Source organism: Camellia sinensis, chromosome 12 (assembly GCF_055761805.1).
Source record: "Camellia sinensis isolate YWXY chromosome 12, ASM5576180v1, whole genome shotgun sequence".
NCBI lineage: Eukaryota > Viridiplantae > Streptophyta > Magnoliopsida > Ericales > Theaceae > Camellia > Camellia sinensis.
Genome location: NC_138972.1, coordinates 52,386,083 through 52,398,699, shown reverse-complemented (window position 1 = coordinate 52,398,699; position 12,617 = coordinate 52,386,083). Strand labels below are relative to the sequence as shown.

At 39.0% G+C, this 12,617-nt stretch overlaps 1 long non-coding RNA gene across 1 annotated transcript; it reads right to left on the bottom strand.

Annotated features, from left to right (window-relative positions):
* Positions 1–1,304: 1,304 nt before the first annotated feature.
* On the bottom strand, positions 1,305–12,200 carry LOC114323481 (uncharacterized). Its single transcript, XR_003651207.2, has 2 exons — positions 12,070–12,200; positions 1,305–2,032 (listed from the first exon to the last, which is right to left on the bottom strand). It is a non-coding gene; the product is annotated as an uncharacterized LOC114323481 (long non-coding RNA).
* Between the last annotated feature and the right edge of the window lie 417 nt (positions 12,201–12,617).

Sequence of the window (12,617 nt, the reverse complement as noted above, 5' to 3'; positions counted from 1 at the left end):
AACTTACTGACCTCATAACAAACCAAGTTTAAGCTGAACAGATCACTAACTCCTTTGTTCATTAATTTTGTATTTTTAACCACATATCTGGTTATTGTAAGCTAACTAAAGCCTGTATCGTAATATCTTACACTTAAAGATCCTTCCCCAAATTGCAAAAAAAACTCAAGAAACACAAGTTTTCAAACAAGCATTGTGTCCAGATGCATGAAGAAGAGCCTCTTGGGTGTAATGTGATATATAGATTCCAACCAAATTAAAGGAAAATCTCTATAAAACCAACAGAATGCTTATGTAAAAGAATTTCAGACAACCAATAGCTATTTGTTTTTGCTTTATCAAAAGTGGTAGGTAATATACTAGTGCGAAAAGAATAGGGAAATTAAATTGATAATTGTTTCCATGAGAAGAGACAACAAAATGATAACATAATAGACAGTAAAGACTAAGCAGACTGTTAGCAGGTATTTTAATATTATATTGTGATATTGGTTTCCATCAGGTCTTCCTAGTCTTCCAAGACTTTTCCATCCAAGTCTTGGTCTTGTCCTTCCATTCTTTCCATCCAAGCCTTCCAAGCTAAGGCTTTGCCAAAGTCTTCCAAGTCAAGTCCATGTCTTCCAAGTCTTTCAAGTCGTCTTCACCAAGTCTTGGTCTTATCTCCAGTAACTTATCCACCAGAACCTTTTTTGATTTCTATATATATATTAACTTATGTCCTATCTTTAGAGACACATACGAGAGAAGAAGTTTTGGTTGTGTTGTTATGTCTTGAGTGAGATTATCAGGCAAATAAAAAGGGTGTGTGTGATAAAGCTTTGGGTTCAACCAATTGTGCAGTATTGGTTAACTATACGACTTAGTCGGGCTGTTGTATCCTGGGGGGACAAGTCAAGGTTTTTTCTGCCTCACCAGTGTGAGGCTTTGCCTAACCGCAGATGGCTTGAATCTCCTTAAAGAGAGCGAATTTCCCGCGCCTCAGCCCTTATATTAATTGTTGTAACTTTTATTTTGTGTATTATCTAGTGTTTTATTTGTAAGTATCACCAACACAGACTTTTGGCATTAAATTACATGCATATATTAGTCCAATGGCCATGGAAGTTATAAAAAACATAAAAAAATAGACATTATCCAACCAGAAGTTGTAAGTACAATTTTCAGGTTTGTACCTTTGGAAAGAGGAGGCCTGGTCCGCTAGTGGAGTTGATCACAAGTACCTCAACAACATTCTCAGATGAATGTCTATTAATTTCTACAGAATTTATATACTTAAAAGGAATACACCTATCAACAACTATGCGGGTCAGAACACAGATTATATTTGATATAAGTACATTAAATTATTACAATCAACCAGCTCAAATTCCCACAATTTTTATTTTTTTATTTTATTTTATTTTTTGCAGGGAGGGGATAAGATAGAGGTAAAAAAAAGGCATCAAAAGGATGCCACCCATATACAACCAGAAGTAACAAAAGATAAAACCAGCTATACATCTCGTAGCTCCATAATATCAACAAAATCAAAAAATTTATCAAACGGCTCACCACCCTTAAAACCTGATCATACAATACGACTAAAAAATTGTTCTTCAATTTACAAATTACTTTACTGCCTTCAAAAGATCTACAATTCACCTCTTTCTTCCAATTTTTGGACCTTAGCTCCATGGAACAATATGCTACTGCTGAAACATGGAAGAATTGAAATCTTCGATAAAAGCTATCAACTACAAATTGGTTGAAATTCAAGCCATTTAGGTTGGAGGCCATAGTGTTGATACTTAAAGCAGTCAACCCTGAAACTGAAATATATAGAGAGCAAATATTCGGCCATGAAAACTTTATTTTCTTAGAGTCTTCTTACTAGGTACAACTATAAATTCTTATTTATTTGTTATGAAATCAACCATAGAACAATTCCCCTTTTATATTTGTGTATTGAATACAACCCCATAATCCTCCTAAGAGACATCAGGTCCAGAGCATCCCAATTGGTTGAATGGGATGATAGTTTGTCATTCCGAATCTGTAAAATCAAAATTTCAATCAAATCACATATCACCATACCATACAAATAGCACAAAAGATAGATTCCTTCCACCAGTGTTTTGTCCACTATAAAAGAAAATAAAAGAAAGGGGTTAAATTCCATTTCTTCCACTTTCATTTATTGAGTCATTCATTTAAGATGCCTATCTCCATCTAACACTAAGCTAGGAGATTAGCAAATGATAAATCTATAAGAGGATCAAGAAGTTAGAGAATATTGTTTTTCTCTAACAATAAAAATTTAATCGTCGGCATCAATCCCACATTTTGTCTCTGTGGACCAAGGAGAAAGGTGGCTCTACGGGAAAAGGATTGTACCATGAGAGATGCAAGGAAGTCAACCTCTATAAGAAGATTTTAGCAAAGATATGAGGAAACATCAAGAAAGCAACAAATATTTTTGATTCAACCCTGCAACATATTGTCCTTTTCGTTGTGTTAAAAAAGAAATTTAACTCGTTACTTATTTATTTTATATTTTTATCAGCAACAAAATGCAAATATATTTATTTTATATTTTTGTACAAGAAGTGGGAACAAGAAGTCCACCAAGAGGCAAGAAGAAGATCAGAACAAAGAAATTCAGGGAAAAAGGAAAAACTTCACAAATCACAAACAACTTTCTATTCCGTAGAGATTAACAAAATTGGTAACCCTTTGAACAAAGGGACCATCAAAACCCAAAAAGAAGCCAAAAAACAAATCTTCTCCCACAGACTTTCGATGTCTAGAGCCTTATCTTCAAAGATTTGGGCATTTCTTTCAGTCCAAACAACCCAAAGAACAGCACACACCACACACCTCCAAAGGTCCCAAGCTTTAAAAAATAGAACCAAAACCTCTAAAGTCAGAAGGTGGAAAAACCTAGTCGACCTCCGCTGCATGTAAGATTTTCCACCATAACAATATGGAAATGAAAAAATAAATGATCCGTACCTTCCTCTGCCTTTTTACACATAGCACACCATTGTAATAACAACTAGCAACTCAGTCTCCTCCTTTGAAAAAATCATTGGTATTGAGCTTCTTGTGTGAGCGTCCAAAAAAACACTTTAACCTTAAGAGGCAGGTTAGCATCCTAAATCATGACGTGACAAGGGAAAAAAGGAACATTTGGAATATCAATAATACACTCAAAAAATAATCTACAGGAGAACAATCCCAAAGAGTGCAGCCAGCAAATCCTAGAATTGGGGATAGAATTTGACAATGACACATTTTTTAGCAGAGCTAACAAAGAAGTTCAATGGTCTCTCGATCATTGACATATATAAAGAAATTGAAATTTCTTGACATTAGAATTGAAAAAGAGAGAGGCATGGAAACAATTGACATATTATGGTTTTTGGACAATCTACACAATTGAGAAAACATTTGAGCAGATGGAACTTCCCCCCTCCAAGAATCTTAGCAAAATCGACTGGATTCCCCATTACCCAATTTCAATCGAATGATTTGAGAGAACCTCACCAGGCCCTATCTTATAAATTTCCAAAAGTGATAGGTCTCTCATTCCACAATGAGAAAATCCCACCCATAAGTCTGAAGCCTATATTTTCTTTTGAAATGCATGCCATAAAATTTGACTTTCCCTAGGGAACCTCCATAGATACATGCCAACTAAGACAATATTTATATCAGTAATGTGGCCCACAATAAGACCTCCCTTACATTTTGGAAGGGAAGCAACACTCCAACAAAAAATGCTCCTTCCTACCCTCACCAATACCTTCCCACAAGAAGTCCCTCATAAGTTTTTCCATTTTATTGGCAACCCTAACTAGAATGCGAAACAACGAAAGATGATAAATGGGAATACCAGACAAAACATATTGTACCAAGGTAAGCCTGCCCTCTTTAGAGAACAAGGCTTTCTTCTCTTCCCAATTTTTTCCAAAACTAGGGACCAAAATTCATCACTTCTTGGGTCCCCTCCTTAAGGTAAACCAAGATACCTCATTGGTAAAGATTCAATTGGACAACCCATAATTTCTGCCACTCCATTTAGACTATCTTGTGAAAAATTAACTACAAGCACTGAGTTTTTCCTAACACTAATTCCAAGTCCTGAAACAATCTCAAATGTTCTAATGATGGATATCAGATTAACCATTTTTTTCCTTATCCCCAGAAGAAAAGAAAATGGTATCATCCATAAACTGTAAATGTGACACCTCAACATGATCCCTTCCTATGACAGAATCATCAAATAAACCCCTCACATGCCCTATCAACTATCATACCCAACACATCAACAACCATAGAAAATAACAATGCAGATAAAGGATCCCCTTGCTTTAATCTTATTGATGCTTTGAAAAAAGCTCTCAGCTTTCCATTAAATAATAATTGAGAAATTGGTTGATACAAGACATCCATTGATCCATTTTCTCCACTATTGACCAAAAACCCTTGTGCTCTATAATAAAATTCAAAAAATTCCAATCAACATGAGCTTATGTTTTCTCAAAATCAGCCTTAAAGATGATCCCTCCTGTCTAAAATCTGCAACACCTTAACCATAATCTTATACACCAGTCTAAAATCTTCAATTTTCACTGAATTCACCTTTTAGGGATTAAATTAAACATATAAAAGAAGCATTATTTGTACCAAAATTAACAAAAAAATCGTGAAAGACCCTCAATAAGTCTTCACCACCTTCTAACAATCTCAGAAAATTGTCATGGAAAAACCATCCGGTCTAGGAGCCTTATCCCTTTCACAATCAAAACGGTCCCCCTAATTTCCACTTCTTCAAATCAAAGGGCCTTTCCAACCACTCTGCTTTTCTATTAGAAATTGGAAATCAATCAATGCCTGCAATCCCTCGTCTAGAAACCCCTTATGAGGAAAACAATTTAGAATAAAATGTCAAATTATCATTAGCAATCTGATCCTCACAATTCACAACCCTTGATCAAACTCCAACATTTTAATAAAATTGTCGTTAGCAACCTTATGAAAAAATTTAGAATTTTTGTCACCATTCTTTAACCACCTGACTTTGGATAGTTGATTTCAATGAATTGACTCTCTAAAGGCAATTATCTCCAATTCCATTCTCAATTTGAACCATTCTATGTTGAATGGCTTCATTGAGACTCTTGTCATTCTCCATATCCTCCTTTTAATTTCATCTTTCTTGATCCTTTCAAATCCCTAAAAATCTCCTTATTCCAGATTTTTAATTCTTCCTTGACTGATTTCAATGTTCTCATAAATTTGAACCCCTACAAACTAATAATTTTTGTGATCTACAACAAACTAATTTTTCCTCAAAATTTGACCGAGGGTAGGGAGCATTTAATAACGGAGGATCAACCAGATCACAATCCCTAATGAAACATCAAAATCTCTTCCTACTTTTCGTGGCTCTTCTTCCATTTTGTTTTTCAGACGTTGTAGACGTCCCCGAACGCCCCGGGAGGGAATCCCCCCCCCCCCCCGGTTTTGTTCATTTGGGGCTCACTACAGTTCAGGACTCAAATGTCACGGTCATGTATCTAATCTCACAGAGTGCAACGCAAGACCGATGGATCATCAAAGAGTCCAAATCCGGCAAATCGTTTTTGAAAACAGATTTTTTTGAAAGAAGTGCCAAACATGGACTGCTTTGCCAGATACAGAGTCGCCACCTAAATATTTTATTTTGAAAAATTTAAGAAATCTTGATTCGTTTGCCTAAGGCCACGTGTCCGTCATCACCAAAATTGCCTCGGCTCCGGAACTTGGGTACGATTGGGGAAGGTCACTTCGTGAGCACCCCCGCTCGCTCGATCAAAGATCGGCCTCTACTAAACATGATATCGAGTTTTGAAAGCATATGTGCTCTTATTCCAGTTATTAGCCTAGATTTACTACGTGATGCGCACAACATATAAGTTTAGACCGGATCGCCTGAATTGGAACGAAACATTTCATGTTTGTTTTTTAAAGTGGTTTGCTACTCGCAAGTAAGCTTAAAATGCAGATTTTGCCACCCTCGGGTGGGCTTAGAAGACATGATGATTTGTCATTCTCAAGTGGGCTTTAAACTCGTAGTCAATGCATTATTCTAATTCAGATAATCCAACCTTCACCCACAGGCATTCAGGCAGTTATATCACGTAAGCAGTTAGCCTCATGGTAAGTATGCTATCATGGCAGTCACTCACACGCATGCAAGGATGCTAAAGCATAAAACTTACCGAGTACTCCAAGCCAAAACAAAACAAAAGCTATGTTAGAAATCCATGCATGATCCTAGCTATACAGAAATGCCTAATGCAACACATGCAAAATGTAACTAAAATAGGCTCGGCTATTCTACAGATGGCATGTGAAATGCTACAACTAACAAGTATTCAACTAGAAATTGAAATACAATGCAGTTAGTATGATGCGCCGAGCCCAGTGTATGCAAGACAGATGAATGAATGCAAACATGCAAGCATAAGTATGCTAATTGAAACATGTCCTAATCTAACCATCATAAGCTGATAAATAAAAGAGAGAAAGACGTAGGGTTGGAAGACATACATCACACACACGCACACTTATTACAATTGTGCCCTCGCTCGGAGAATCCGAAAGAATATTACAAACTATCTAGCTAATCTAAGCTAAATAACAAATTACAGATAATTATTACACAAAATTAATTAATCAACAAATTAACTAAGTAAGCAATAAACTACCATGCAAACTAAATACAATGGACTGCCTCAGCTCTATTTCGGATGGTGAAGGGTGTATGCATGCTCGAGTCGCCTTGTCGGTAAATTTCATCGCGATGCCTCGCCTCGCCTTTGTTTGCAATTGATCTCAGAAACTTGCACAAAGCTCCAGAAGGCTGAAACTCCACCTTGGGAAGGCTGCCGACCAAATATTGGCTTGGAAAACACCTGTCGACCACCCTTTGTGGTGGAAACCAAAAAAGGTGGTCGGCCTGCCAGAAAAACTGGTCGGCCGACCACTTTCTGCCCCCGGATTCTGGTTTTTCTGCAACAAAGGCAAGAGGGAGAGAAAGCAAGGTATTTTCAACATATGTGTGCAATACCACTCTCCCCGTCCTTGCACAAGCTCAAGGGAGTGTAGACCTCGATCCTTGTGCCACCAATCATGCATCTCGATGCATGATGGCCGAGAAGTCGAATTGCACGACTCAATGGAATGAATGCAAGTATAAACACAACAAGGCCTAAACTCCATCATGGATAATCCGGAGCGTCGGCGACCGGGTATCGAGGCACGTTTCGTCACTTGGAGTACGAAACGTACCTCGTTTCCCGTGTTTGGACTAAACCCTACACCAAACACACTGCAATATGCATGAATACAATTCTAACATGCAATCCTAGATGCAATGCCACTGAATGACGCAAACATGCAAGGGATGAAATGCAAACATGCACCTAGCATATACAATGCTAACACTACATGGCATGCATAATGCTCATGAACTAAATGCGACTAACAACCTATGGCATACTCAATGTGACTAACACCCTCGCATACACAATGCGAAGAATGACATGGCATACACAATGCTAACAACATAACATGCACAACACATTGCAACATGGCATACACAATGCAAGGTGGACTTAAACCAATATGAGTGGACCTCAGCCACACTCAAATCAGTGGCCATATGATGGAAATGAGACAACCGAAACACATGCAAACATGCACGATGCAAGGGACTAATCCTAAGGCATCAAATGCCACTCTACCAAAGCATGGTAAAGGATGAAACATGGCATAAAATGACACATGATACAGCTCTGAAATGGCATAAAATATGGTCCCGAAACATGCAAATATGGCACACAATGCAAGCTAGGGGGCTCGGGTACCGAAACTAGTGAAGTGCGTTACACTAGAGGTACCCAAAGCAATGCACCAAAGGCAAAACCAACCCCAAACAGACCCTAGGCAGGTCTGAAACAGTGGGAAAATGGCCTAAAATGATGGCTCGGAATGCAACGAAATGGAGCTCATTCAATGGTCCGAAAACAAGGCATACAAGTCCGACTCTCAAACACATTTAAAGAGTACAAAACATGGCAATATGGCATTCAAACAAGCTCTGAAATATGATGTATAATGAGCCCAAAACATGAACACACCTCAGTATATGCATGGAATGAACCTCAAAACTCAAAGTTAAGCATGGGTATTGAACTACAAGCATGCAAAACCAACATTATTCAACTATGAGACCTAAAAATAGAGCTAGGGCAGTCCAAAATAAGCACAATATCAGTTTAAGGCATGGCCAAAAAGTGTTAAAATCAAAAGTCAACAAAGCATGCAAAGAAAGCTAGTGAACCATGAGTTACATTACAACTATATGGAGCATATCAAGGCTCACCAAACCAGCCAAAAACAGAAGTATGCCATGCCAAAATATGCCCAAATAACCACTGAAACTCAGTCAATGCATGCAAGAATGATGGGCTCATTTGAAAGGCCAATAAGGGGGTTGTTCTACACATGCATGATGGACACACACAATGGCAAAACCACTTCTGGACAGAGGTTCTGAGGGTCCTAAAACCCCCTAAAAAGAGCCTGAAAGGGGTCTAGGAAACATGCAAATAAAGGCCCCTTTGAAAGGCCTTGAATGAGATTGTTCTACACATGCATCAAAGACACAAAATATGGCCAAAAGGGCTCTGGACAGAGTTAAGGCAGACCTTGAACCTCACAAATAATGGCTTGAAACAAGACTTCTCAACATGCAAAATGGAGCTCCTTTAGAAGGCCAACAAAGCTAGTAAAGAGAACAGGGGGTGAGAGGGTCGCCCCTCTCCAATTTTAGGGCTCAAAAACACATCTAAGCCACTGAAAATCCACTAGATTTCAGTGGCTAAAAGGCCAAACCAAGGCTAATGCAAATGCTCAAATGCATGGCTCAAAGCATAAGGAAATGAAGCATGAAAGGGGGTAGATGACCCCAAACAGAAAAATGACCTTGAACAAACTTGAAGAGGAGCTCAAAACAAGACTTTTTTTAGTTTATGTCGAAGTCCAACAATGCTTGCAAATAGGGCTAAGTAATGAAGCAAGATAGTGCAAAAATGGGGGAAATGATGACTTACCCTTGTAGCACAGCAAAGCAGCAAGTTCTGGACCAAGAAGGTGAGCCTTCAACCTCTGAAAAACAGCTCCGGGGTGATTGAATGGATGGTGGAGGTGGTAGGCTATGAGGTGTAGTGTAAATGGCCAAGAATATTAGGGTTTGGAGGTTGAAGAAGAGAGCTATGGAGGGTGGAGTGTATCTATCTTAGCCAAATGTTTCTAACCCTTGCAAATGGAGGGGGAAGGTTTGTTTTATAGAGGAAGGGAGCCAAGGCTTCTTGGAGAAACCTCAAGAGAGGGTCAAAGTTTCTCAAAGAAGCTTAACCAAAAGGGTCAGGCTTCTTGAGGAAGCTAGACCAAAGGGGCCAAGCTTCCTCAAGAAGCTTGACAAAAGGGTCAAGCTTCTCCTTGAAGCTAAGCAAAAGGATCAAATCTTCCTTAAGAAGACAAACAAAAGGCTCAAAATCTCGAAGAGTGGGTCAAATGCTTCACAGCTGGTACAGCTGTGTTGAACTCAAGAAGGCCAAAAAGTAGAAGGCTGGCCAACCAGCCAAGGTGGTCGGCCGACCACCTCCCCTGATCGGCCGACCAGGGGTCAAAATGGTCAAGGTGAAGTGCTGGTCAGCCATACTAGAAAGGTGGCCTCCCAGATGAGTAGAATACAGCTGTATGGTGGGAGACCAGAAATTATGGCCTAGGGGAGAAGAAAACCAGCTTTCTAGCAAGGTTCAAAAGGGTCAGGAAGAAAATCTGGTCGGCCTACCCATATTGGTAGCCTCCCAGATGAGTACAACACAATGGTGGTATGGGAGACCAGAAATTATGGCCCAAAAGTGAGGAAAACCAGCTTTCTATCAAGAAAACCGGCTGGAGGAGAGAGAAAATGATTTCCAAAAGAATTGCTGGTCTCCCACTATAGTACCACCTCCCAAACAATGAAAATAGGATCCATACCAAAAATGAACCCTAACTGATGCAAAACGAGGGTTCGGGGGCCAAAACAAGTGGCCCGGGGCCCCGAAAACAGGCTGTTAGGTACCGAAAGTGGCGTGCGACCACAAAGGTGGTCTCTTGGGCCACAGTGTCCCTCAAAAGAGAGGAAACAAGGTGTGTGTCAAAAACCGGAGCAAATGGAGGTAGTTAAGCGGTCCCGAACCGAGGCACACGGCTGACGACTCCGAAAATCGGAAATTGGTCTCCAAACTGGAAAAATGGCCTACGACCACGAAACGTAGCCTACGGCCCCTGAGAGATGGTCTACGAGACCTCTCCCTCCCTTCGGGAAGAGAAAACAGAGAAAACAGGACCTGGTTCACAAACCGAGGCAAAGCACCAAAGAGCTCCGAAGTTCGGAGGCAAGGCTCTCAACCGAGACTCCGCAACCTCAGAACGAGCACAATATGCATCATCACCAAGCACTCAACCGGTGACGTCTGAGTCTTAAGGCCGGTCAAAAATGGAGTGTCTACAGACGTTCTCCCAATAACATTAAAGTCTCCTCCAAAACACCAAATTGGGTAGCATAGTCCATAGAGTGATCCTAACTCATCCCAAAATCACTCTCTAACCCTCAAGAATATGGCCCATACACCTCTAATAACCACCAAACTAACCCATTAGCATTCTTAAGCTAATGAGATAGTAAAATTTCCAATTACAATTTCTTCATCAAAAGCCACCCTTTCGTCCCAAACAATTAAGACCCCACCCGACCTTCCTACATACTGTAAAGTTGCCCACTCCCTAAATTTCAACCTCCAAATACTATTAATTAACAAAATTCTCATTTTTTGTCTGTTGTAGAATCAAAATATCATGAAATGTTTTAGTAATCAACCCCTTAACCACACTCTTCCTAGCCCTAGACCGCAACCCTATTACGGGACGATTTTTAATAATCAACCCCTTTACCACACTCCTCCTAACCCTAGACCTCAATCCTATTACATTCCGACCAACAATCTTCATTGATAACTAATGCAATCTGCCCCACTCTTGCCTCTCCATCATAATTGATCCCTGATCACCATTGTCACAAATGGTTTATTTAGAAGAGTGAAGAGCAATTACTTGATAAGGGTAGTTTAGGTATGTAAAAGGTGTTACATAACTTCGTCCACACTAAAGCATTTAACCACATGATGTGTGTGCTAATTTTTTTTTGAAATCGAGAAAAGATTTAACGGTTGAAATCATGAAGAGTTTTTTTATTTTTTATTTTTAACATGGGTATTAACTTGCTATTACATATTTGCCCCTTTTATGGTAAAGAAACACAAACAAAAAGGCTATCTCATACACGAGTGTTTATGGAAAAAAAATTTACTGTGACACCACCAAGTCAAGTGTTCATATATAATAATAGTATAAATAATATAATTATATATAACAAAGAAAACCTTGTGGTATAATCAAATGGTTTGTCAGTGTTTGAAATCAATAGTTCAATGTGCAAACTTTTTCATACCCTCATAAGCAAAATGTCAACACTGCCCACAATTAGGAAGAGAAAGAAACAGCTAGGCATATTGAAATCAAATCAGAAGCAAGTAATTGGGCAGTGTTAAAATGGTGAATGCAGAGTAATGAAAATCCCAAAACATAAACAGCATTTCGAACTTCACACCTTTATTCTTTTTCTTTTTTTTTCTGTCTCTTCTGATTTGGAGAAGGGGGCAAGCATAATTGGCTAGCCTAAAAGCAACCATCCCCAATTGTAACCGTTGGTCTGGTTCTCGGAAAGAATGAAGAAAAGGATCACACTTTCTTATAGAGCATTCCCCATTTGTTTCCCACATTTTGACAGAGAAGCAAACACAACCCAATTGAGAAGAACCAAAATGAATACAATGAGAGTTCAGACCTTGAAATCTAAAAAGAAATCTAGATATACATAAATACATATATATATATATAGAGAGAGAGAGAGAGAGAGAGAAAGAGTACCCGGCAATGAGGCGGAAACCGGCGTGGTAGCGCTGGTGATGACGACCAGTGCGGGCCACCAATTCAGACATATATCTATCAAAATAAGAACCTCCTTCAATTTGAGAAAGACACCCTTTTATCAAAACAACGATGATTCATCCCATTAAAAACATCATCACTAATATGCGTTAAAAAAAAAGAAAAAAAAAAAAACACAACTCCAACAACAAAACATTACATCAGTAATGACGGGACCCACTGCCACAAGCACTAATTAGTGCTTCAAACATTTTTCTTATCAAATCTACACTTTCTCTCACATTGCTGCTGATACCCTATCTATCTCTCTCTCTCTCTCTCTAATAACTAACAACTGTCTCTAGCGGAGATAAATTCAGACCCCACATTATTCAATGATGTGCAGTGTCAGATACATACACCATTGACAGGATCCGGGGGTACTGCTGTCACAGCAGTGCTGCGAGTCAAAACGACGCCGTTTTGTCTCTTAGATGAATATGCAAGTTAAAAAAAAAAAAAGGAAAAAGTCTGCCGTTGAAAAGGCT